Source organism: Heloderma suspectum, chromosome 9 (genome assembly GCF_057233095.1).
Source record: "Heloderma suspectum isolate Gila_16-S chromosome 9, 16-S_ref, whole genome shotgun sequence".
Classification (NCBI taxonomy): domain Eukaryota; kingdom Metazoa; phylum Chordata; class Lepidosauria; order Squamata; family Helodermatidae; genus Heloderma; species Heloderma suspectum.
Genome location: NC_139466.1, coordinates 39047178 through 39074917, shown reverse-complemented (window position 1 = coordinate 39074917; position 27740 = coordinate 39047178). Strand labels below are relative to the sequence as shown.

The following is a 27740-nucleotide window of genomic DNA, read 5'->3' as shown; positions in this document are numbered from 1 at the left end:
TGGCCCCCACTCTGTGGAACTCCCTCCCTAGGGAACTCCGCCATGCCCCTTCTTTAATGAGTTTCCACCATGCACTGAAAACTTGGTTATTCAGGCAGGCATTTGGGGGAGGTTAGGGTATTTTTAAATAATGTTTTAATGTATAATTTTACTGTTTTAAATTGTACCATTGTACATCGCTCAGAGTGGCTAGGTGACTGGCCAGATGGGTGATTAAGAAATTTAATAAATAAATAAATCATATAATTCATGTTATCCATAATCTGATGAAAAGGAAATGTTTATTTGCAAACTATTGCCAAGGTCATCAGACGTGTGTGTGTGGGGGGGTGGTTACTGGGGATTGTTCATTTGCCTGTGTGTTTGTTTTTAAACATACTTGGACAAATGATAGTCAACAAGCATTAATACTTTTATAAGTATTAATTTAATACAACTAAAACAGAGATGCTCATGACAATTATGATGACAATATTATTTTTTTAAAGAAACCATCCACACAATCCTTTTTAGTGTTAGGTATACCCCCTCCCCTAAAATCCTGTACACTTAACTTGGCATAGGATCAAGTTGGACATTTTAAACTAAATTAACAAATTATACTTTATTGTTACTCATTGTTATATTTAACAGAATTAACTATAAAGGTTAGTTATGTTCAAAAGAGTGCTTTTTAAAGTTTTATTTGGACCCCAAGGTCAGCCCAAACAAAATTATAACGAAGTAGGCCAAAAAGGAGAAGATTTTATACATTAAGGTTTTATTTTAATATTGATTTATTTGTCATTACTATACTGTCATAGTATAATTTCTATTTATTTATATTATAGAATCCTTCACAGAGGCTTTTTCCCTTCAGTTTGGTTTCTGTTGATAGTACACTTTGTTAAGGACTATCGTTGCTCTGTTTATCGCATCTTTGCTTTTTTCAGCCCAAACAATTTCAAATTTTACTTCAAAAGTAAAATGAATGAAATACACCTAGCAACTAGAAAAGACAGCTACTTTTAAACAGCTACTTTAAAAACGTATATCATTTTTAGGGGTAGCATCTTGTTAAAGACACCTTAGTCAATTAATTGTACGAGTTTTAATCAACTAGATATGCATAAAAATAAAACAATAATTCTGCAGGGGAAAAAAATACTTTTCCTGGTTTAGATCAGGACAGGCTTCAGGCTTGTGGGATCTTCTTTTTCCCCCCCCTAGAACCCCACGCTCCACCAAGGTCTGCCAGGTACAAAATAGTGGCTCAAGGACAGACTCAAATAATTAAAACACACTGGGCTTCTCAGCACATACTCAGCCACGGAATTTATTTTCAATGCCAGAATCGAGCACACAGTCTTTTCACCCCCAAATCCACTCCTGCTCCCCTCGCAAATTGTCTTAGATTTCAAAACCCTAATTTCGAAAAACAAACCTTTTTCGTTGTTTCTATTCTTAAACAATTGGGAGTCAGGAACCTGTGCCCATCTACTGAAAATCACCCAAGAGGGTACCACCTGAGGTTTTTAAGCAGCGGCTGGATGGTTACCCATTGGGGATGCTGTAGGGCTGAAAACTGGACTGGATGTCCTTCTAAATCCCTTCCAACTCTACGGTTCTATGTATATGTGACAACAGGCACCATTTTAGAAGAGGCGTCCCCTCTGGGAGATGGGAAGGGGGTATCTCTTCAGAAACGGAGCCTGCAACCTGCATGTTTTGTAAGCTCTTAACATTAAAAAAAAAATGGTCGCCCTATTAATTGGGACATCTTCATAATCAACAAAAGGTCTTTAAGAGATTGGTCAATGAGTTAGCTTAATTGATCACTGCAGCGAAAATATTTTCCCCATACAATGTGACAATGCACGGGGGGGGGGGGAGTATCTATTGTGCCACTATAAATAGAAACATCTTGTTGTTTGCTATTCATCTGAATCAGTTGTGCAAGTAAGTCCACACGTTACTAGCCCTCACACATCTTGAACGTCCTACCTGCCTTCACATATTGGTCACTTGTGGCCTGAGAGAGAAAGAACCAACTTTCGTAAAGCTTTCAAGCCTAGTTGGACATCAAAGCAGCAATGTTAACTTTGGCATTTGTTGTTCAGTTGTTAAGTCGTGTCCGACTCTTCGTGACCCCATGCACCATAGCACGCCAGGCCTTCCTGTCCCCCGCTCTCTCCTGGAGTGTGCTCAAGTTCATATTCATTGTATCGGTGATGCTATCTAGCCATCTCATCCTCTGCTGTCCCCTTCTCCTTTTGCCTTCAGTCTTTCCCAGCATCAGGGTCTTTTCCAGAGAGTTTTCTCTTTGAGTTAGGAGGCCAAAATATTGGAGCTTCAGCTTCAGTATCTGTCCTTCCAATGAGCACTCAGGGTTGATTTCCTTTAGGATGGACTGATTTGACCTCCATGCAGTCCAGGGGACTCGTAAGAGTCTTCTCCAGCACCACAGTTCGAAAGCATCCATTCTTCAGTGCTCAGCCTTCCTTACAGTCCAGCTCTCACAGCCATACGTTGCTACTGGGAAAACCATAGCTTTGATTATACGAATCTTTGTCGGCAAGGTGATGTCTCTGCTTCTTACTATGCTGTGTAGGTTTGCCATAGCTTTCCTCCCAAGGAGCAAGCGTCTTTGAATTTCATGGCTACAGTCACCATCTGCGGTGATCTTGGAGCCCAAGAAAATAAAATCTGTCACTGCTTCCATTTCTTCCCCTTCTATATGCCAGGATATACAGCGCTGTTGTACTCCTTTCCCAATTTTGAACCAATCGGTTGTTCCATGTCCAGTTCTTACTGTTGCTTCTTGACCCTCGTACAGGTTTCTCACGAGACAGGTAAAGTGGTTTGGTACTCCCATCTCTTGAAGAATTTGCCACAATTTGTTGTGATCCACACAATCAAAGGCTTTAGTGTAGTCAATGAAGCAGAAATAGACGTTTTTCTGGAATTCTCTTGCTTTCTCCATGATCCAGCGAATGTTGGCAATTTGATCTCTAGTTCCTCTGCCTCTTCGAAACCCAGCTTGTACTTCCGGTAATTCTCGGTTCACATACTGCTGAAGCCTAGCTTGTAGGATTTTGAGCATCACCTTGCTGGCATGTGAAATGAGCGCAATTGTACGGTAGTTTGAACACTCTTTGGCACTGCCCTTCTTTGGAACTGGAATGTAAACTGACCTTTTCCAGTCTTGTGGCCATTGTTGAGTGTTCCAAATTTGTTGGCATATTGAGTGCAGCACTTCAACAGCATCATCTTTTAGGATCTTAAATAGCTCAGCTGGAATACTGTCATCTCCGCTAGCTTTGATGTTCGTAATGCTTCCTAAGGCCCACTTGACTTCACTCTCTAGGATGTCCGGCTCAAGTTCAGTGACTGCACTATCATGGCTATCAGGGACATTCAGATCTTTCCTGTATAGTTCTTCTGTGTGTTCTTTCCACCTCTTCTTAATCTCATCTGCTTCTGTTAGGTCCCTGCCGCCTTTGTCCTTTAACATGCCCGTCTTTACACAAAATGTTCCCTTGAGATCTCTGATTTTCTTGAAGAGATCTCTAGTCTTTCCCATTCTGTTGTTTTCCTCGATTTCTTGGCATTGTTCATTTCAGAAGGCCTTCTTGTCTCTCCTTGCTATTCTCTGGAACTCTGCATTCAGTTGGATATATCTTCCCCTTTCTCCCTTGCTTTTCGCTTCCCTTCTTTCCTCAGCTACTTGTAAAGCCTCATCAAACAGCCACCTGGCTTTCTTGCATTTCTTTTTCTTTGGGATGGATTTCGTTGCTGCCTCCTGAACAATGTTACGGACCTCCGTCCATAGTTCCTCAGGCACTCTGTCTATCAGGTCCAATCCCTGAAATCTATTTCTCACCTCCACTGTATGATTTAGGTCATACCTCAATGGTTTAGTGGTTTTCCCTACATTCTTCAATTTAAGCCGAAATTTTGCAAGAAGCAGCTCATGATCTGAGCCACAGTCAGCTCCAGGTCTTGTTTTCACTGACTGTATAGAGCTTCTCCATCTTTGGCTGCAAAGGACATAAGCAATCTGATTTCAATATTGACCATCTGGTAATGCCCATGTGTAGAGTCGCCTCTTGTGCTGTTGGAAAAGAGTGTTTGCTATGATCAGCGTGTTCTCTTGGCAAAACTCTATTAGCCTTTGTCCTGCTTCATTTTGTACACCAAGGCCATGCTTGCCTGTTATCCCGGTGATTTCTTGACTTCCTACTTTAGCATTCCAATCCCCTATGATAAAAAGGACATCTTTTTTTGGTGTTAGTTCTAGAAGGTGTTGTAGGTCTTCATAGAACCGATCAACCTCAGCTTCTTCGGCATCAGTGGTTGGGGCATAGACTTGAATTACTATGATGTTGCATGGTTTGCCTTGGATTCGTACTGAGATCATTCTGTCGTTTTTGAGATTGTACCCCAGTACTGCTTTTCCCACCCTTTTGTTGACTATGAGTGCTACTCCATTTCTTCTCAGGGATTCTTGCCCACAGTAGTAGATATAATGGTCACCTGCATTAAATTCGCCCATGCTTGTCCATTTTAATTCGCTGATTCCCAAGATGTCAATGGTCAATCTTGCCATCTCATGTTTGACCACCTCCAGCTTACCTTGATTCATTGATCTGACATTCCAGGTTCCTAAACAATATTGTTCTTTACAGCATCGGACTTTCTTTTCACCACCAGACACATCCACAGCTGAGTGTCCTTTCGGCTTTGGCCCAGCCGCTTCACTCTTTCTGGCGCTACTTGGAAATACCCTCTGCTCTTCCCCAGTAGTATATTGGACACCTTCCGACCTGAGGGGCTCATCTTCCGGCGTCATCTCTTTTAGTCTTGTGATATGTTCCATGGGGTTTTCTTGGCAAGAATACTGGAGTGGGTTGCCATTTCCTCCTCCAGTGGACCACATTTTGTCAGAACTCTCCACCATGACCTGTCCGTCTTGGGTGGCCCTGCATGGCATAGCTTATGGCTTCACTGAGTTACGCAAGCCCCTTCGCCACAACAAGGCAGTGATCCATGAAGGGGAACTTTGGCATAGCTGCATATTTCAAACAATTTACAAATGCTGGCTTGTTTCAAAAATTGGGGGTTGGACTCGATGGTCTTATAGGCCCCTTCCAACCCTACTACTCTATGATTCTATTCTATGAACCTGCTCCTAAAGAAAGTTTGTGCATCCAGATTCTTGCAGAGCGCAAGGGACCCTTCACTCACTGAAGCCTTTCTTATCAGACAACACCCCAGCCCTATGAACATGTTACCCCTCCTTCCTGGAGTTTGAACCTGGGACCTTTTAGCACACAAAGCATGTCTTCTTACAAAGAGTTCTGGCCCTCTCTACATATCTTTTGACCACTGTCAGCGACGTGGGGCAGAAAATGTTCCAGTGCTTTATTTATCGGCAGAACATTTCCTATTTCATAAATTCATCAGAAACAATGAAGGGATGCCAATTGCAAATACGGTATTAAGGGAACTTGGCAATTTCAAAGTTATAGACGTGTGGATGTTTGCATATCATGCAGAGTCTTTTGGGTTGCTAGAATTTATTAATGTGTCAACAGTTTTCAGTACCTTTGTTGTTGTCGTTTCTTAAATGTAAACCATGTAAGGAAAGTACATGCTATTCTCTTTACATTTTTACAAGTATTCTAATAAAAATGTCTATATAATACAACATTTAAATCACATTAAGAATGCTTCCCCCCCCCCCAATTTCCAGTCAAATAGTTGTAGGGACAAAAAAAAAATAACATGGGGTACTTTTCAAAAAGCTTTGTTGTTTACTAAATGCAAATTAAATAAACATGGCAAATTAAGTCATACTCTCTAGGGCATCAGAAAATTTCCAACGCAAACTGAAAATCTTCCAGTGCAAATTACCCTAATTCCGGGAAATTTTCCAGAGAATTTTCTAATGCAAGGTTTTCCAGAAAGCCACGAACCACCATTAAGCAAGCAGGTGCAGGTATCACCTGGAGGCCCAGCACACGAGCAGCTGCTTATGAATACAACAGAGACTGGGCAGCCATCTGTCAGGGGGCTTTACACTGGATTCTTGCATACACTGGGGGTGGCCTAAACAGCCCCTTCCAACGCTGTGATTCTATGACAACTTGCTGTTCCGATCTCTGCACTCAACACAGGTTGTGAGGTGGAGCAGGCTCAGGAGCACGAGGCTGGGGGCACGGCCCTGTTCCTGCGGCTACACACAAGTGAGAATCAGTGTGGTACAGTGCTCGGAGTGTTGGACTGGGACTTGGGAGACCCGAGTTCTAGTCCCCGTTCCACCATGAAGCTCACTGGGTGACTTCGAGCAAGTCACTGCCTCTCAACCTAACCTACCTTACAGAGCTGTTTGGAGGACAAAATGGAGAGGAGGAGGAGGACAACGTAAGCCACCTTGGGTTCCTTGCAAGAAGAAAAAAGTCAGGATATAAATGCGGTGGTATTAATAGTAATAATAAATACAAGTGCCCTACACGCAAGTAATGTGTGCATAAGGCTCATGATGCAATTTAAAGGGTTAGTTAAGTCACCCGCTGTACAACATCACGCTTGACTGTAGTCAATAAATATGTAGGGACAGCCAGAGCTCTTTGATGGAGCAGATGTCTTGCATGTTCAAAGGTCCGAGGCTGAATCCCTGCCATCTCCAGGTAGGAGGATCAGGTAGGAGGTGATGGGAAAGACCCTTCTCTGCTTGAGTCCCCGGCAAGCCACTGCTAGAGGACACACTCGAAGATGGACCAACACTCAACTCAGGAGAAAGCAGCTCCATGTGCATTGGGGAGGGGCTGTAGCTCAGTAGAACTTGCTTTGCACCCAGTAAGTCTCCAGTTCAATCCTCTGCATGCCCAGTTCAAAGCACCTTATGTAATAAGGCCGAGAGGAAAAACAAAAGAACTCTGTCAGCTGCACCTTGGGCAGCTGCTGCCCATCAAAGTCGACAACACCATGGTTGATGGACTAATTCCAACTCTGCTTCCTATGTTCTACAGCAGCCTCCCCCAACCTGGTGCCCAGCAGATCTGCTGGACAACCACTCTCATCATTCACAGCCAGCGGACATGCTGGCTGGAGATGATGGGAGTTGTAGTCCAGCACATCTGGAGGACAATAAGTTGGGGAAGGTTGCACCAGGATAACGGACAAGCACTGGACACTTACTTGTAAATTTCACAAATATCATATTTGGTACAATTAAGGGCGCAATCCTATACTTGTTTAGACAGAGAAAAGGCCTACAACTCCCTTGCTGGCTGGGGAATGCTGGGAGTTGTAGGCCTTTTCTCTGTCTAAACATGCATAGGATTGCGCTCTAAGGCTGCCATCTTATGCACACTTAACTCACTGAAAAGAGTAGGGCTTTCTTCTGAGCAAAGATGCACGGGATTGAGTTGTCAGTAACCTTCAAATATTAGGCTACCTGTGTTCAGGTTCTGTTCTGCACTGATCCTACATGTTCCTGATGTACCGCAAAATTTCTGGCTACTGGCATATGTGCAAGGAAGAGCCAGTGATCAGTTACCAGTTACTACTGTTGTGCATTGTCCCTAGCCTTGCTTTCCATATATTAAAGCTTTAATTTAATGGTCAGAGACCATACCTTTTGCATTTTGTTACTATTTGACCCCAGTGTTCACATATTTTCTCTCAGGATCCATGATACCAGCCAAGTGAGGATAACTGTTCATTAATCTGAATCTGACAGCTTATGCCATAATAAATTTGTCAATCTTGAAAGGTGCCAAAAGACTCCATTGTTTTGTGTGTGTGTGTGTGTGGGGGGGGGGTTAACGATCAAGAGAAACCACAAATAATGTGGAAAGCTCTGAGCCCAACCCTAGCTGCAATACAAGGAAACAAATCCCACTGAAATCAACAAGGCTTGGAAAGGCCATTCTACACATTACAGGGCAACTAACTCAGGTTTGGAAACCTCCAGCCAATCCTGATGAATGTACTTGTATGGAACACATGCATTTCCAGACAGGCGCTTGTCTCATCCCTAAAAAAAAGTAAAGGTGACCCCAACCAGTCGTGTCCGACTCTAGTGCTAATCTCCATTTCTAAGCCAAAGAGCCAGCGCTGTCCAAAGACGCTTCTGTGGTCATGTGGCCGGCATGACTGAACACCGAGGTGCACGGAACGCTGTTACCTTTCCTGCCAAAGCGGTACCTATTTATCTACTTGCAATTTCTTGCTTTCGAACTGCTAGGTTGGCAGAAGCTGGGACTGAAGACGGGAGCTCACTCTGTCACACGGCACTCGGGTCTCGAACTGCTAGGTTGGCAGAAGCTGGGACTGAAGACGGGAGCTCACTCTGTCACACGGCACTCGGGTCGCGAACTGCTAGGTTGGCAGAAACTGGGACTGAAGATGGGAGCTCACTCTGTCACACGGCACTTGGGTCTCGAACTGCTGTCCTGCCGACCTTCCGGTCTGCAGTTCAGCGTCTTAACACTACAAAGCTATTAATTACAGCATCATTTATTATTTGTTTATTGTTTGCATTTCTATTCCAACTTATCTGCTAAAAAGCCATCAAGGCATAAGCTGTCACACTACAACTTTAGATGTATGGGGGGGAAGGTGGGGCGAGTAATGGGCAAACAGGCCTCTTCCACAGAACTGGGCTTAGGACTGAGGTGTCAACTAGGCACAAATCCAGCAAGCCAGAGAGATGCAGGCTGGAGAAGCTGCAGGCCATCTCTTAATGCACCCTTTTCTTTCTCCACAGAGAGCAAAATACGATTGCAAAAAAGGATGACGCATAAACCTACGAAGCTGCGTCCAGCCCAATATTGTTTACTAAGATTGACAGCAGCTCTGTCTATGGTTCTTCCCACTACCTGTTACCTGGCCCTTTTAAACTGGAGATGCCAAGGAACTTGGGATCTTGTACCTGCAGCAGGTGCACATGCTCCGCAGACCCTAATTAGATCATTGTCTCATCTACTGAACCTACGAACCTGCCTTAATCCGCGTCCACCTATTTATTCAAACAACTGCAAACCCGTCTTCCAGGGCAGCTTACAAGACTCTGAGAAAACACTGGGAAAAGACCATTACAATTTCAATTTTAAACCAATAACGGTAGTAATGTAAACGAACAGCAGCAGCTGAAGTTTTTCTTCCGAGCCAACACGATCCCATCCAACACAGCCTGGAATACACGCGTCTTCGGAATGACATTTTTAAAGCCAGCAGCAATGAGGCCGTCCCTACGTCTGGGAGAAGGAAGTTTCAATGGTGCGGGGCCACCACTGAGGAGGTCCTGCCCCTTGCACCTGCCGGCTTGACGGCCACCTACCCCAACAGCGCCCACTCAGGCAGACAGCGGAACTCCTGTACGGGGCAGTGCCGTCGCATGACCCCCCCCCACACACACACACACGCTTTCTAAAGGGAAAATCGAACCTGGGGCCTTCCGCGGGCAAAGTCTGCGCTCCACCGCTGAGCGGTGCCCCCCGCCGCCCCGAGGCGCGCCTCTGAAGCGGCCAGCCCGCGCTCGCTGCTCCGCCTGCCTCTGCCCCGCCGGCCTTCACGCGCGAGGCGCCCGGGATCGGCGCGGAGGCCCCCCGGGCGCCCGGGCCCCTTCCAAAGGAAGCCCGACAAGGGCGCGCCCGGGTGTCGCGCTCGCGGGGCGGGGGGAGAAGCCCCGGTCCCCGCGGCGCGCCAGCAGGCTGCCAGGCGCCCGGCCTGCCGAGGCTCGCCCGCCGGCCGCCAAGGCGAGGGAACCGACGCACGCCTCCGACCCTGCCAGGCGAGCCGGGCGGGTGCGGCGCCGCTCCCTCAAGCCCCCGGCGCGGGGGCAGCGGGAAGGGGCGCCTCGGGGGCGCCCCCGCTCCTGGCGGCGCGGGGCCGGCGCGCACGCGGAAGGCGGGGACGCGAGCGCGCGCCCGGCCGCGACACGGGCACGCGGGCCGCCCCCGCCGCGGCCGAGCAGGCCCCCGGCCCGCGGCGCACTCACCCGCCGCCTCCGCGTGCGCTCCCGGCGCCGGGCGTCTGCAGGGGCGCGGCGGCCCGCCGCGGCTCTCGCTCCGCCGAGCAGCGGGCCTGGCGCGGGGGCTCCGGGCGGCGCGGCGGCCGGCCGGGCCAATGAGCGCGGGCCGGGGCGGGGCCGCCCGCGCCTCCCGCCTCCAGCTCCCCGCGGGGCCGCGCGCGCTTGCTGGGGGCGAGCCGCGCCGAACTCCGCGGGGCTTGGTGCGCGGAAGCCTGGCTGGGGCTGCGCCGCCGCTCGGCGGCGCTCTCGCCCGCGCCTCCCCAGGAGGGCGCCCCCTCGCGCTCCGCGGGGCGTACGCAGCACGCCCGCCCAAGGTCTGCCCAGCAGCGCGGCCCGACGGCCGCCGGCCTAGGCGCGTGTGGACGGAGAAAAGGGCTGTGACTCCCAGCGTTCCCCAGCTGCTGCTCCCCCCACCCCACCCCTCCTGTCCCACTTTGCCTCCTCTCCCTTCTTTTGCTAAACATCGAACATGAAGAATTCTGGAGAACTCCAAAGTTTGCTAGAATTTTGTTACACGTGTTGTTCAGTCGTTAAGTCGTCTCGAACTCTTCGTGACCCCACGGACCATAGCACGCCAGGCCTTCCTGCCCCGCGCTCTCTCCCGGAGCGTGCTCAGGTTCATATTCATTGCATCCGTGATGCTATCTAGCCATCTCATCCTCTGCCGTCCCCTTCTCCTTTTGCCTTCAGTCTTTCCCAGCATCAGGGTCTTTTCCGGGGAGTTTTCTCTTCGCATTACGTGGCCAAAATATTGGAGCTTCAGCTTCAGTATCTGTCCTTCCAATGAGCACTCAGGGTTGATTTCCTTTAGGATGGACTGATTTGACCTCCTTGCAGTCCAGGGGACTCGTAAGAGTCTTCTCCAGCACCACAGTTCGAAAGCATCAATTCTTCCGCGCTCAGCCTTCCTTATAGTCCAGCTCTCACAGCCATACATTACTACTGGGAAAACCATAGCTTTGATTAGACGGACCTTTGTCAGCAAGGTGATGTCTCTGCTTCTTACTATGCTGTGTAGGTTTGCCATAGCTTTCCTCCCAAGGAGCAAGCGTGTTTTAATTTCATGGCTACAGTCACCGTCTGCGGTGATCTTGGAGCCCAAGAAAGTAAAATCTGTCACTGCTTCCATTTCTTCCCCTTCCATATGCCAGGAAGTGATAGGGCCAGATGCCATGATCTTCATTTTTTTAATGTTGAGTTTCAGACCAGCTTTTGCACTCTCCACTTTCACCCTCAACAAGAGGCTCTCTAGATCCTCTTCGCTTTCTGCCATTAGGGTGGTATCGTCTGCGTATCTGAGGTTGTTGATAATTCTCCCGGCAATCTTAATTCCGACCTGTGATTCATCCAACCCGGCGTTTCTCATGATGTACTCTGCATATAAATTAAATAAGCAGGGTGACAATATGCAGCCTTGTCATACTCCTTTCCCAGTTTTGAACCGATCGGTTGTTCCATCTCTGGTTCTTACTGTTGCTTCTTGACCCTTGTACAGGTTTCTCAGGAGACAGGTAAGGTGGTCTGGTACTCCCATCTCTTTAAGAAATTGCCACAGTTTGTTGTGATCCACACCATCAAAGGCTTTAGCGTAGTTAATGAAGCAGAAATAGACGTTTTTCTGGAATTCTCTTGCTTTCTCCATGATCCAGCAAATGTTGGCAATTTGATCTCTAGTTCCTCTGCCTCTTCGAAACCCAGCTTGTACTTCCGGTAGTTCTCGGTTCACATACTGCTGAAGCCTAGCTTGTAGGATTTTGAGCATCACCTTGCTGGCATGTGAAATGAGCGCAATTGTACGGTTGTTTGAACACTCTTTGGCACTGCCCTTCTTTGGAACTGGAATGTAAACTGACCTTTTCCAGTCTTGTGGCCACTGTTGAGTGTTCCAAATTGGTTGGCATACTGAGTGCTGCACTTCAACAGCATCATCTTTTAGGATCTTAAATAGCTCAGCTGGAATACTGTCATCTCCGCTAGCTTTGTTGTTAGGAATGCTTCCTAAGGCCCACTTGACTTCACTCTCTAGGATGTCCGGCTCAAGTTCAGTGACCGCACTATCATGGCTATCAGGGACATTCAGATCTTTCCTGCATAGTTCTTCTGTGTATTCTTTCCACCTCTTCTTAATCTCATCTGCTTCTGTTAGGTCCCTGCCGCCTTTGTCCTTTATCACGCCCGTCTTAGCACAAAATGTTTCCTTGAGATCTCCGATTTTCTTGAAAAGACCTCTAGTCTTTCCCATTCTATTGTTTTCCTCGATTTCTTTGCATTGTTCATTTCAGAGGGCCTTCTTGTCTCTCCTTGCTATTCTCTGGAACTCTGCATTCAGTTGGATATATCTTCCCCTTTCTCCCTTGCTTTTCGCTTCCCTTCTTTCCTCAGCTACTTGTAAAGCCTCCTCAGACAGCCACTTTGCTTTCTTGCATTTCTTTTTCTTTGGGATGGATTGAGTTGCTGCCTCCTGAACAAAGTTACAGACCTCCGTCCATAGTTCCTCAGGCATTCTGTCTATCAGGTCTAATCCCTGAAATCTATTCCTCACCTCCACTATATATTCATAAGGGATATGATTGTGGTCATACCTGAATGGTTTAGTGGTTTTCCCTACGTTCTTCAATTTAAGTAGGGATGGACGAAAGTCCCTTACCTGGTCCTGCAGCTTGTTTCGCGGTGGGGGGGAGGCGCTTTGGTTCTCCCCCCGAAGTTCAGGCCGGGGGGGAGGCGCCCCGCCTCGCCTGGCCGAAATTCAGGCCGGGGGGGAGGCGCCCCGCCTTGCCCGGACGAAATTCAGGCCGGGGAGAAGCGCCCCGTCCCCCCGGCCGCAAAATAAAAAAGAAAATGTAAAAAAAAAAACCACACCCGTGATAGGCTACATAACGATTTACGTAGCCTATCACGGCTAGATTTCCAAAGTCAGCCGTGATAGGCTACGTAAATCGTTACGTAGCCTATCACGGGTGACTTTGGAAAAAAAAAAACGCATACGCAAATGGTGGCGCCGAGAGGGACATTCGAGGGAGGTAAGTCCCATCCTGGCTGGGGGGGTGGGGGGGCAGAGAATTTCACCCCCAATTTCGGGGGGCCGAATGCGTTGGCATTCGGCCTCCCCGAGATTCGTGGAGAAATTCTCCGACATTCCTAAATTTAAGCTGGAATTTTGCAAGAAGCAGCTCATGATCTGAGCCACAGTCAGCTCCAGGTCTTGTTTTTACTGACTGTATGGAGCTTCTCCATCTTTGGCTGCAAAGGACATAATCAATCTGATTTCGATATTGACCATCTGGTGACGTCCATGTGTAGAGTCGCCTCTTGTGCTGTTGGAAAAGAGTGTTTGCTATGATCAGCGTGTTCTCTTGGCAAAACTCTATGAGCCTTTGTCCTGCTTCGTTTTGTACACCAAGGCCATGCCTGCCTGTTATCCCGGTGATTTCTTGACTTCCTACTTTAGCATTCCAATCCCCTATGATGAAGAGGACATCTTTTTTTGGTGTTAGTTCTAGAAGGTGTTGTAGGTCTTCATAGAACCAATCAATCTCAGCTTCTTCGGCCTCAGTGGTTGGGGCATAGACTTGAATTACTATGATGTTGCATGGTTTGCCTTGGATTCGTACTGAGATCATTCTGTCGTTTTTGAGATTGTACCCCAGTACTGCTTTTCCCACCCTTTTGTTGACTATGAGTGCTACTCCATTTCTTCTCAGGGATTCTTGCCCACAGTAGTAGATATAATGGTCACCTGCATTAAATTCGCCCATGCTTGTCCATTTTAATTCGCTGATTCCCAAGATGTCGATGTTCAACCTTGCCGTCTCATGTTTGACCACCTCCAGCTTACCTTGATTCATTGATCTGACATTCCAGGTTCCTAAACAATATTGTTCTTTACAGCATCGGATTTTCTTTTCACCACCAGACACATCCACAGCTGAGTGTCCTTTCGGCTTTGGCCCAGCCGCTTCACTCTTTCTGGCGCTACTTGGAAATTCCCTCTGCTCTTCCCCAGTAGTATATTGGACACCTTCCGACCTGAGGGGCTCATCTTCCGGCGTCATATCTTTTAGCCTTGTGATACGTTCCATGGGGTTTTCTTGGCAAGAATAGTGGAGTGGGTTGCCATTTCCTTCTCCAGTGGACATTTTGTCAGAACTCTCCGCCATGACCTGTCCGTCTTGGGTGGCCCTGCACAGCATAGCTTATGGCTTCACTGAGTTACGCAAGCCCCTTCGCCACAACAAGGCAGTGATCCATGAAGGGGTAACAAATGTAGTTGGTCCTAATAAAAGGTATCGCTCCACTGTGCCTTGTGAATGGATATGTATTAGGGAGAAAGCCCCAATGAACCCAGGGGGACTTGCTTCTGAGGAAGCGTGGCTAGGATTGCACCACTGTTAGGCTACAGTCTTGTCCACACTTTCCCCAGAGTGCACCCCCTCGAACTCAGTGGGGCTTACCTGAGTAGACCTGTGTAAGGTCTGTCTAGCAGCATGACCCTAAGAGTGCCGTCCTAGGCATGTTTTGACAGAAAATGTCCTATGACTCCCAGCATTCCCCAGCTGCTGGCTGGGGAATGCTGGGAGTTGTGAGACTTTTTTCTGTTTAAACATGCATAGGATTGCCACCTAAGTGTGGCTGGGAGTATTCATGGGGGCTTGCTCCCAAATGTGTAACACCTGCTGGTGCACCCCATGTAAGACTGTGACAAACTGCAGAATTTAGGACTCCTGCTGTCTCCCCCCCCCCCGCCCCCCATATCCCACTTTGTCTCTTCTCCCTTGTTTTGCTTAACATCGAACATGAGGAAGAATTCTGGAGAACTCGAAAGTTTGCTAGAATTTTGTGACAAATGTAGTTGGTCCTAATAAAAGGTATCGCTCCACTGTGCCTTGTGAATGGATATGTATTAGGGAGAAAGCCCCACTGAACCCAGGTGGACTTGCTTGTGAGTAACGTCTTGGACTGGGTTGAACAGGGATTTCAGCCGCACCCATTTGCTACCTCTCAGCCTAATCTCCCTCACAGGGTTGTTGTGGGGATAAAGATGGGGAGGGAGGGGGAGACCATGTAGGTTCTTTGGAGGAAATGCAGGGTATAAATGTAATCTTCTATTCTCTTCGATATATTCTATATGTATATATAAAAGGAAGTGTTTATATGTCTTCAATGGACTCAAAAACTCTATATCTAATTGTTATGAAACGTAGGAGTTCTACCTCTATCTGGGATGGTTTTAGGCATAGTGAAAATTTCAACCGTCCTCAGATACTTAACCTACAAATTTGCAAGGGCAAAATCCCATACAACAGGGGATGGGGGAAGGGATCAAGTTGCCCAGGTTACAGACGAAGAATGTTAGCGGTTGATGTGGTGGGAGGGGGAGAGAAGGAAGATGGAGAAAGAGGGAGTTCAGGCTGACAGAGAGGGAAGCTCACGACAGCCTTCAAAACGCATTAATTGTAATTACTTGGCATGTGTCTGTGAGGCTGAAGCCTGCAGCACCATATTCAGTCATGACACAGCAGACTTTCTTAACCAGGAGATAGTGTTGCAGTTCATACAGTTTGGAGACAGGAGGAAGTAGGATGGGGGCAAGAGTGATACAGCTGCCCTCTCCCCAATTCTGCTGGGCACCCCCCCCCAGGGAATGAAGTGGGCAGACCCCTGCCTCAAAGGGCTACAGGGGTCACCGTGGCAGGGGCTGTGCCTAGGGGCCAGGGCAGGCATGATATGTCCAACTTTGGCTGCTGCATAAGTGTACTCGAAGGTTTCGCTGGATCAAACTAAGGGCTGTGCAAAGCCGAGTCCATGTGCTAGTAAAAGAATAAGGCGAAATCTTCTCTCCCGAGCAAGCTAATACAGGTGGATTGTGAAGGTACAACCTCTTCTTCACTTTCCCTGATGCATGCCCGTTTACTTACACACCGTGCTCATAATAAATATAGACACACCACTCGTGTACCACTCTCGGACATACGTAGCATTCTGACATACACAGCCTAACCATTGACCAATCCAAATTTCCCAACAGTTGCAAAATTCCTAAGCCTCAGCAGCTGAACCAGTGCTTAGGGAAAGGAGGACCAGGGGCCTGGACCTTTCCAATCTGCTGAAGCAAGGCAGAGCTCTCACAGTCAATAGGTAACAGGGGCATTACTAAGGTCTTAAAAGATCCGGGGCACAGGTCCATAACCCAAATTTGCATATATACTGTATATGTGTGTGTGTGTGTATATATATATGTATATACACACATATATACACATACACGCACACACAGACACACACGAGTCTAAGCACATGTCATATATTTATGTGTGTGTGTTTGTGTGTGCGTGTGTGTGGTGCATGCATGCAGTGTGCTTGCATGTGTGTATAGATTACATACATACATACATACATACATAAGAAGTGTGCACTGACCCCTCACCTCACTTCAACTCAACTCAGACCCTGATTCAGCATTTTGGAAAACATCCCATTTCTGCTCGGGCCAATTTGTAGCTGGACCACTTCAGCTCAGTACCAAACCTGAGTCAAGGTTTAGAAAAATGAGTCATTATGCTTCCTGTTGACTACCATTAGAAAAAAAAACACCTGTAACTTTTTTCTCTTGGTCAGAACAGGATAATTTCAGGCATAGTAGCCCCCTAGAAGGGGATTACACCTGCCCAATATCAGAAAAATAGGTGCAGGGTTTATATTTTGATTTTCTTTTAAAGGGAACTGCCAATAACCTTTTAATCCCTTGGAAGAATTGGATAAAAATTTCAGGATTCATTGCCCCATCAGAGGAGATCATGTCTGCCAAATTTCAGAATTATAGCCACAAGGGTCTTTGTGCAAGGGTGGCCTTGACATTTTGAGGTCTCCAAAACCGGACATACTTATCTCCCGGTGTTCCTTGTGGACCATTGTTCTGAAAGTTACAGACAGCCTACAGGTGTCCCTAAGTAAGAAACCAGCAAAGTTTCAGAAGGATAGGTGCAGCAGTTCATGTGGAAGGGGAGTTCTCCTGTTTGGGGGAGGGAGTGGTTTGCTTTCCCTTCCATTCACCCCTTCCCCAATAGTTTTTGGGTAAATTTGTAGGAAAATGCACAGATCATTAGAGGTGTCCCCCTGGCAAGAAACCTTCAAAGTTTCTGAAGGATATACATGCGCTCTAATTTAGAATGACTAGAATTTATTTACATTTCACCAATGTTAGCAGCATATGGGAATATGGGGAATATGGGTGGGAAGGTGCTATTGCACTCATGTCCTGCTTGTGGGTTTCCAATGGGCATCTGGTTGGCCACTGTGTGAACAGAATGCTGGACTAGATGGAGCTTGATCTGATGCAGCACGGCTCTTCTTATGTTCTTAAATAGAGATTGCCTCTGAGCTTGTGCAGAATGTTCTTATTTCACCACTGAGCACTTACATTGTCCCCCTACCAATTCTATTCCCTTCCATGCAACCATCCCTCCTCATGCTACCATCCTCCAGAAACTTTTCATAAAAGCAGATGTCTCATTTTGTGCAACTCCTCTCTATGCACAAGCTCTCATTGTGTCTTCCTCCCCATAACTTCATTTGTGCCAAGACTTCACCAGGATTCAGCCAATGAGTCTGTTTTCAAAACTAGGGCTCAGTTATGGAGAAACTCTGAGCATGCACCAAGTGCCTTTCCTTCACTACTGAAGCTAGAGTTCATGCAAAAAACAACAACAACCCAAACCCACAAATGACAAAACATGCATAGGACTGAGCTGAAAGGGTAGTCAATTCATTAGACAGAATTGGGTAGGCACTGTATGAAGCCTGCAGTACCACGCTCACAACTCAGGACTTCTTTCTGAGTAAACATGCAGAACATCATGGTGCAAACCTCCCTGCCAAAGTAACTTGTGCTGGAATCCTATGCACACTTTCCTGAGGGTAAACCTCATTAAACATAATGGGACTTCTGAGTAGGCATACATAAAAAAAAGGTAAAGGTGTCCCCAACCAGTCGTGTCCGACTCTAGGGTGCGGTGCTCATCCCCGTTTCTAAGCCGAAGAGCCAGCGCTGTCCGAAGACGCTTCCGTGGTCATGTGGCCAGCATGACTGAACACCAAGGTGCACGGAACGCTGTTACCTTTCCCTCCGAGGCGGTGCCTATTTATCTACTTGCAATTTCTTGCTTTCGAACTGCTAGGTTGGCAGAAGCTGGGACTGAAGACGGGAGCTCACTCCGTCACGTGGCACTGGGGTCTCGAACTGCTGACCTGCTGACCTTCCAGTCTGCAGTTCAGCGTCTTAACCACTAAGCCACCGCGGTCCCAGGCATACATAGCATTGCATAAATTAGCAATATTTATCTCCCCTCCACTTAAAAAACAAACCAAAAGCTCCTGTTTTTTTTAAAGCTTTCTGTTCAGAGGAACACAGGAAGCTGCCTTGTACTGAGTCGGACCCTGGGTCCATCTAGCCCAGTACTGTTGACACTGACTGGCAGCAGCGGCTCTCCAGGGTTTCAGGCAGGGTTCTTTCCTAGCCCTACCTGGAGATGCTGGGGATTGAACCTGCATGCCAAGCATGTGCTCTCCCACTGAGCTACAGCCCTTCCTATTGCTGGATAATGGCAACTGACAAACAAAACAGGCCCAGTTTTGTTTCTCTGCAACCATGTGAACCCAGTTTTCTCAAAGGCTTGAGTGAGAAGGAGAAAAACCAACCCTCTTGTCTGTTTGTATGTCAAATACAGTTCAGAACTTCTCTTGCCCACTGAAGAGAATTCTCTTTAAGAATTCCCCAAGATTTGCTCTGGGTGGAATAAAGACGAGAGAGAAAGAAAGAAAGAAAGAAAGAACAGGAGGGGGGAGGGGAGGGGAGGGGAGAGAAGAAGAAAAGAAAGATGATTGGAAATGTGTGCAGGGGTGGGGGGAGAGAGAGAATTCCCTAAACCAAGTGGCTCCTTTCAGAGAAATAGCACTTCAGAGGAATTTAGGAGGCTGTGGAGGATTGCACGTACTTAAATGAACTTTATGAGGTGAGGTGGCTGAGGGCTTTTTCTAGCTTTCTTAAAACTAGAACCTATTTAAAAGCCCCAGCAGTTTCTCGATCATGACGCCACATAGTCCTAACCCTCCCTTTGGGATTATTTGAGTCATACAGCTATTTCGGAGAAATTAAAGTGGAGGGGGAGAAAGAAGTTTGTGGAGGCTGATTGGATCCTTTGCTGTACTGCAGCTACTAAACTTCTGCAGAGACCAAAGGTTCCAGTTCGGGGCAGTAAAATCTGATGCTGTGTGAAATACCAGTATTTCACATGGAGCTCTTTCTTCCCTTCCTTCTCTCTCTTCAAAATTTCATTACAGGCAAGCTCCCAACAGTGGGCATGTAAGAGCAGAAAAGAAAAGTAGAGGGGAAAAGGGGAGAGAAGTTTTTTGCACCTCAAAAAAAACCTACACCAGAGATTAGGGATAGTGACCTCCTAATGTTCACCTTGGGGCCGCGGTGGCTTAGACCCGAGTGCCGCGTGACGGAGTGAGCTCCCGTCTTCAGTCCCAGCTCCTGCCAACCTAGCAGTTCGAAAGCAAGAAATTGCAAGCAGATAAATAGGTACCGCCTCGGCGGGAAAGGTAACAGCGCTCCGTGCATCTCGGTGTTCAGTCATGCCGGCCGCGTGACCACGGAAGCGTCTTCGGACAGCGCTGGCTCTTCGGCTTAGAAACGGGGATGAGCACCGCACCCTGGAGTCGGGCACGACTGGCTGGGGACACCCTTACCCTTTTTTTTAAGTAGGAGGAGGGGGGAGTTAGAATGTTCAGATTTTAAATGGTGGCTCCTGATTGGCTGCTGCTTTTTCAGTTGGGAGAGGGAGGGAATAAGAGGCCCTTGGTTGTCTTTAGAGCTTAGATAGGGACTGGCTTTCTGGGGGGTAGGATTAGGGCACCGGGCTCTAGCTTTGGGGGTGGCTAGATTCCCCTGGGAGGCAGAGGGAGGTGTTTTTATTATTTGAAACCTTTATTATTAGAAGGGTAGAGTAGGCAAGGAACTAATACAAACTTGAAACAATTCTTACCTCACGAAACTCAGACTGTATTGGAGCATCTTATACTTTGTAAATACAGTGTTGTGTTTGATCTGTTCTTTCCAACCATGCCATACTCTGTGTGGTTTGTTACCAGAAAAGGGCTCAGTGTAACTATGAAAGAAATAAACCAAAGTCTCAGAATCTACACACGCGCACACACAGAAACTGAACGTTCTCTCCTCATGAGGAGGAAGGTGGTGGCAGTGTCCTAATAAAGGTTTATAAAAAGGTTTGCTCAATAAAGGTAGAAAAACACAACAGTGGTGGTGGTTGAGGTTATATCTGATGTATTCCTTCCCCGCGTACATACTCGCTCTAGGGTGTTGCCTCAAGGAGGAGGTTGAGTGAATATAGAGGGACTGAAATTCTGGAGTACTTGGTGTTGTAAAAAATATTTATGAGGAGTGGTGATGAGATAATAATCACCATAAGTCACAGGCCTTTACTGCTCTCCCTTCTTAAGGTTCTTTCTGTTTAAACTGGACTTGGACCAGAGAGTCCTTCGTATACAGGAGACGTCCAAACAGAGGACTGTCCTCTGATAGCCCTTCATATACAGGACTGTCCTTTGTAAAGCAGGTCACGGTGTTCTCCAAATGCTCTGTTGCAAGCCCACATTGGGACTGTAGATTTTCCCTCTTTGGCTACTAGCACCTCTAGAGTGGGGGCAACTTGTATCAGGGCTGCGGCACAGAGAAATGGTTAACTTTCTGTTTCCCCTGGCCACGATGCGAACTGGATGTTGAGTTTGGCCCTTAGGCCCTCATGGAAATACGGTTAACCTGACCACAGTGCCCCTCCTGACAATCTAGGTAAATATTTTGCCATGCTTCGTATCATGGGCCATTGACTTCCACAATTTAAAAAGAGTCCCTCTGCTTTTTTTTTTTTTTTGAAAACAATTTCTAAGTATCTACCTGAGACTAGATAGCTTTAAATGGTTCAGAAAGAATACAAGTTTGGGAAGCTGGTGGGTTTGCACGTTTTAACATCATCTGTATAGTACCTTTAGAGTTTTCAAAGCAGTTTAGAATATTAATTTCTTGTATTCCTTATAACAGCCCTGTCAGGTAGCTAAGTATTATTATTTCCTGTTAGCAGTGTGCTTTGGATTTCGACGAATTCTGAATCCAGAATTGAATTGGCCTGATTTGGACAGATTCGGGGGATAACCAAATGGAAGCAAAGCTCCTCCAAAGCAGTCTGAATCTGAATTGGAGGGGTACAGAGATGCAGACTTTAGCCCTATTCAGGTGTTCTTTAACTCCGTAGGCTAAACACACAAGGAGAAGGGAGTACGCCAGCCTGTCCACTTCCTTGCGCATTTCCATTACCCTCTACATGTGGAGGGCAACATTCTGAAAAGGAGAGCTTCCTCTATCTGTGGAAGTGCTCTACGCTTTTTGGAACATTGATTTTCAGCGCTCCAGATCTATATAATAATAAAGGAGGATGTCTATCTGACTGTCTGCGCTATAGCTCCAAGACACATGAAACATGGCATGCACATGAAGGGGAATCTTCATATACTTCAGGGTTATTTGGTCTTGGAGGGCGCAAGCCTGTCGGGAGAGGCGGCTGCCTCCAAACTCAGAGGCAACCACCTATCCAATGCAGGGCAGGACCAGCGTGGAGGGGATCATCCCCTCCGCACTTCAGCTGCCCTGCATTCGCAGCTAGACAGCCTATGTAGGCTGTCTAGCCGCGGGAAGTGGGAGTGGGGGGCTTAGATGTCGGAAAACACATAGGAAGTGTCGGAAAGGCACATTCACCCTTCCCACCCCAACCTGCCCCCAGGAATGCCCTGTTTTTGCTGCTCCACGCTGCTCTTACAAGCGCGGGGCCAATCTGTGCTGCCTACAAGGCAGCGCAGGAGGGGATGGAGGTCAGTTCCCAGGAACCGACCTATCCTATGGCTGTCTAGCCACTGACTAGAAGCCATAGGATTGTGCCCGAAAACACATTAATTTTAATTAATTTAAATGTGTCTGTGTGTTTGAGGCCTGCAGTCACATTTATTTATTTATTCATTCATTCATTTCATTTCATTTCATTTCTATACCGCCCAATAGCCGAAGCTCTCTTCAGTCACTAGGTGACTTCCCTAACCAGGACATAGCTTTGCAGTCAATACAGTTTGAAGCCAGCAGGGAGTACTCTGAGGGGCAGAGCTATCTGACTACCCCTCCCCGCTACTGTGGGGCAGCCCCCCTTAGGGGAATGGAGTGGACAGTCCCCTCCCTCAGTGGGCTATAGGGATACACTATAGCAAGGGCTGTGCCTGGGGGTGCCAGTGGCTGTGGCATCATTCGGACAGGGTGGGCCCATGTCCAACTCTGACAGCTGCATGACTTTGCTTGAATGCTTTGCTGTATCAAGCGAAGGCCTGTTCCATCCCGTGCAAAGCTGGGTAGACTCACCAGTAAGAAATAACAATGGGGTTTTCACATGGTAATTGCAACTTTAATGTGAATAGACTGTCCATAGATGGGAGACAGACAAAGCTATACTACACAGTTAGCCCATGTATAACCGACACATGGACCCTTTGAATTTTATCAGTGGCATTATTACACCATTACACTGGCATTGCAGATGTGAAATGTTTGGAACCTGATAAAATGGTAATGGTACTGAGAAGCTCAGCCATGATAGCTTGTACTCATATAATTTGTAGCTTGGGTTTTAGATTTGGAGCATCATCCTAGCACTTTGTCTAATATGTCTTTAGTTAGTTGGGGAGCAATCCTATGGCCCCTAGATAGCATCTGGGGGGGGGCATAGGATACTTTGGGTTCCTGGATCCAAGGTCACAGACAGTGCTTCGACTTCAGGTCCAGGAGTGTGAACTCCCTGCCCCCTCCCCTGTCCCTTTGCAGCTGGCGCAGAGAGAGAACTGCGCTGGCAGCCTCTCCAAGGACACAAAGATGGCCTTCGAAAGGACAGACAGGAGGCATACCACTGGGTGGGGAGGAGACTGGGGAAGTGGGGTACAAGCTACCCCCAGTCTTCCCCAGCCTCCTCCCCACCTGCTCTCCAGTGCCCATCTAGCTAAAATGCAGAGCAGGGGGAGCACAGAGTAGATCACCTCCACACTCCTCGGGCTCGAGTTTGGAGGCTGATGGGAATCCCAATAGGATTGTGCCCTTAGTTATGCAGTAACCCTATGCTTTCTGAAGGAGCACTCTGATTTTGGAGCACTCTGAATATCCAAAGCTCTACCGGCAGACACCAGCAGAGAAGGAGCTACGTAGGCGATCTGCACCTCTCCTTCCTCCTTTCTGTTGCTCTTTTCACTAGACATGCTTTGGAGTGCATCTAGTGGAGTTGTGGGAATGGGGACAAGGGCTGGGAGACCAGGATAGTGTGAATCTGCAGCACCTCGCTGCCCCTTTCCCTCTTATTTGCATCCCCATCCAAGATCGGAGCTCCGATCTTGGGAGAGGAAGCCATCACGGTGCTTTCCATGGCAGCTGCGAGGGGCAGGGGGGAACATCCCTGTCCAGATTTCCCCTCCAGAGGTCGTAGCAGTGTCTATGTCACCTCTGTGATTGGCTGGCAATAAGATGCCTCTGGATTGGCCAGGCTTGGTATAAAATAGGAAACAGGAGTTCTTCACTACATGTCAGTCAAGATGTCATCATTATATTTATTTATTGAAAATGTTCACATGCTGCCATTAAGGGCTATACATCCTTCCCAAGGTAATTCTCACAAGTGCAATACAAAATAAAATCATATAAACCTCTAATTAAAAAATACAGATATAAAAGCAATATAAATAAACAAAAACCTTCATACCATCTTGAAAAGAAAATCAACCATAAAATAATAAAGCAGCAACAGTTAAAAGTTCTACAAATTGGAGCCAATTTAACATTAATCGATTAAAAGCAGATGTAAATAACCAGGTCTTTAAAATACCCCAGGGTTTACTGTGCACCTATCACCAGCTGGCTTTGAACCTGGGATGCAAAGCCCCTGCTGAACCACCCAGATTTACAGCTCACAGGAAGATGTATTCCCCATTAATTTTTATATTCAAGGACAAGGATTAGTTCCTGATGATCTGAGTTCCCTAGGTACTTCCTGCCTGGTCAGGTTTGGCACGTTTACCTAATCACCAGGTCATTTGATTGTGTGTTCATTCCTTTAACTGCTCCCATATCCTCGCGGAGATGACAATATTCCAGCTGAGCTATTTAAAATCCTAAAAGATGATGCTGTTAAAGTGCTGCACTCAATATGCCAACAAATCTGGAACACTCAACAGTGGCCACAAGACTGGAAAAGGTCAGTTTACATTCCAATTCCAAAGAAGGGCAAAGCCAAAGAGTGTTCAAACTACCGCACCATTGCGCTCATTTCACATGCCAGCAAGGTGATGCTCAAAATCCTACAAGCTAGGCTTCAGCAGTATGCGAACCGAGAACTACCGGAAGTACAAGCTGGGTTTCGAAGAGGCAGAGGAACTAGAGATCAAATCGCCAACATTCGCTGCATCATGGAGAAAGCAAGAGAATTCCAGAAAAACGTCTATTTCTGCTTCATTGACTACGCTAAAGCCTTTGATTGTGTGGATCACAACAAACTGTGGCAAATTCTTAAAGTGATGGGAGTACCAGATCACCTTACCTGTCTCCTGAGAAACCTGTACGAGGGTCAAGAAGCAACAGTAAGAACCAGAGATGGAACAACCGAGTGGTTCAAAATTGGGAAAGGAGTACGACAAGGCTGCATATTGTCACCCTGCTTATTTAACTTATATGCAGAGTACATCATGAGAAATGCCGGGTTGGATGAATCAGAGGTCGGAATTAAGATTGCTGGGAGAATTATCAACAACCTCCGATATGCAGACGATACCACCCTAAAGGCAGAAAGCGAAGAGGATCTCAAGAGCCTCTTGTTGAGGGTGAAAGAGGAGAGTGCAAAAGCTGGTTTGAAACTCAACATTAAAAAAACTAAGATCATGGCATCTGGCCCCATCACTTCCTGGCATATAGAAGGGGAAGAAATGGAAGCAGTGACAGATTTTACTTTCTTGGGCTCCAAGATCACCTAAGACGGTGACTGTAGCCATGAAATTCAAAGACGCTTGCTCCTGGGGAGGAAAGCTATGGCCAACCTAGACAGCATAGTAAGAAGCAGAGACATCACCTTGCCGACAAAGGTCCGTCTAATCAAAGCTATGGTTTTCCCAGTAGTAATGTATGGCTGTGAGAGCTGGACTATAAGGAAGGCTGAGCGCCGAAGAATTGATGCTTTCGAACTGTGGTGCTGGAGAAGACTCTTACGAGTCCCCTGGACTGCAAGGAGGTCAAATCAGTCCATCCTAAAGGAAATCAACCCTGAGTGCTCATTGGAAGGACAGATAATGAAGCTGAAGCTCCAATATTTTGGCCACCTAATGCGAAGAGAAAACTCCCTGGAAAAGGCCCTGATGCTGGGAAAGACTGAAGGCAAAAGGAGAAGGGGACGGCAGAGGATGAGATGGCTAGATAGCATCACGGATGCAATGAATATGAACTTGAGCACGCTCCGGGAGAGAGCGAAAGAAAGGAAGGCCTGGCGTGCTATGGTCCATGGGGTCACGAAGAGTCGGACACGACTGAACGACTGAACAACAACAACAATTCTTATCCCAGGGAACACTGCCCCAAATTTCCATCCCATTGACATTATACATCGTTGCCTGAAGGTCTGATGTACTACACTATACGTGTTTATTCTGTGAAAGACTGTCCTACATTGATCTAAAGAGGCCATTTGCTTTTTTGTTCAGAGATATACTAGACTTCTAGAATTGTTCTATGCTGTGTTCTCAATAGTTCAAAATACATCTCAGCAGGTGTCATGTGCAAAATAGCAGGCAGTGCGTTGCATGCTGCTTGTTCATGTGCATACCTTTAGATGCATGTGCTCAAGAAACCAGATGGAAACCCATTCCCATTCAGAGGTTTAAAGGACCAAGTAGAGTGCTGAAGTCCAAAGGCCCTTCTCTGAGGACTGTCAGTGGGAGAGATACATGATGTATTTACAAAACAGAGGGCCTTCTCCATAGAGACACCTTGACTTTGGAATGGGCTCCCAAGGGCTGACCTTGCTTTTTTTTCAGTTTTAAGTCAAAATGCTCCCTGGTGTCCAGGCTATTTATTTATTTATATCAATTGATTTGTTTGTTTACTGGTTGAATTCTTTTTTATGCTCTTATCATATAATTTTTATGATGGTTAATATATTGTATTTGCCCTTTTTATAACGTTATGCAATCCCTTGTGGATGAAGGGCATTTTACAGAATTTAAAAATAAAGACAAAGAATGACAACTTTAGCAGCGTACACTAACAACATTTTAATGATGTATCCCTTCACTCAAAGGCAAAAATAGTATAGGTGCAGTGATTTATCAAGAACGCAGGCCAGAAAACAGGATCTGTTTCTGGTAAATAGGGACATAAGCTGTTTCAAGTTCAGCCCAGTGTTTTCCTGGTTTGTTGCTTCCAGTTCTCTTCAGACTGACTACATGGCTACTGGCTCTGGCTGCTCACTGACACATCGTCTGTTCTTCACTGTGGCTGCTTTCTGCCTCTGCTTTAGTTTACCCTGCCTCTGCTGGCAGGGCTGGTCTTCCCGTTGGGCTGGCAGCGTGGTCACCCTGGGCACCTACCCGAAGGAGGCGCTGAGCTGAGCTCGGTGGCTGCTGAGTGTATTGTCTGCAGTGAGCTAGGGCGAGAAAAAGCTGTATGTGTTTGTAACCTTTTAAACAACTTACATTGTTTTTTATTAACAAGTTTTTAAATGCTAAGTGGCCATTTTCCTCCTGGTAAGAAAGGATGGTTTTTGAAGCTGTATTTTACTGTTCTGTGGTAATTTAAATACTGTATTGTACCTGCATTTTGTTCCCAGTTTTGTAAACTGTCCAGAGAACATATGTTGATGCTTAGCAGTACAAATATAATAAATAACTGTATTTATTAACTGTAACCCTTTAAATAGCGTTTGGTGGCTGTTTTAGTTTGAGATTTATGTCAGCTACCTTCAGCTTTGGCAAGGTGGGGTACAGGTTTGGGTAACTACAAAAATGAACTTCCATCAGTTAGCTTTAAAGTATGGGATGTGGTTTGTTTCCAATTACCGTTTGTTATCATTTGTGCTAGATAAAAATAATGGCATTATTTCAAAATGACTTTTCCAAACACTTGAAGCACTACAAATACTATAAACACTGAGCTCAGGATTCAGGTTTAGTCATGACCAACCTAAGTCCCATTGATTTCAGTGGGTTTGCTCTAATTAAATCTGGCTCCAATGCCATAAGCTCTATAAATAATGATAATTATAATGATAATGATGTAAACCAGGGGCGTTGAACTTCAGGTCTGTGGGCCAAATCCAGCCTGCCTGAGTTCCCAGTCTGGCCCTCCAGAGCTCCCTATATGGCCCCACTCCTTTCCCCTGGCCTCACCCCCTTTTCCCACCCCTGATAATTTGGTGGTTTCCCAGATTTTGTGTTTTTTCCCATTCTAAAAGGCTGAAATGCCTCTTCTAGGTCTTAGTTACTAGCATTAAGAGCTTTAGGGCACAATCGTATGCATGTTTAGACAGAAAAAAAGCCCTACAGCTCCCAGCATGGCTGGCTGGGGCATGCTGGGAGTTGTAGG

General features: G+C 46.7%; 1 protein-coding gene across 1 annotated transcript in view; it reads right to left on the bottom strand.

Annotated features, from left to right (window-relative positions):
* The window catches only part of AMER1 (APC membrane recruitment protein 1), a 32525-nt gene extending 22455 nt beyond the window's left edge, over window positions 1-10070 (bottom strand). The window contains exon 1 of the mRNA XM_084814162.1: window positions 9989-10070. The gene's annotated coding sequence lies outside the window, so the exon portion shown is untranslated. The remainder of the gene's footprint in view (window positions 1-9988) is intronic.
* Window positions 10071-27740: the final 17670 nt, after the last annotated feature.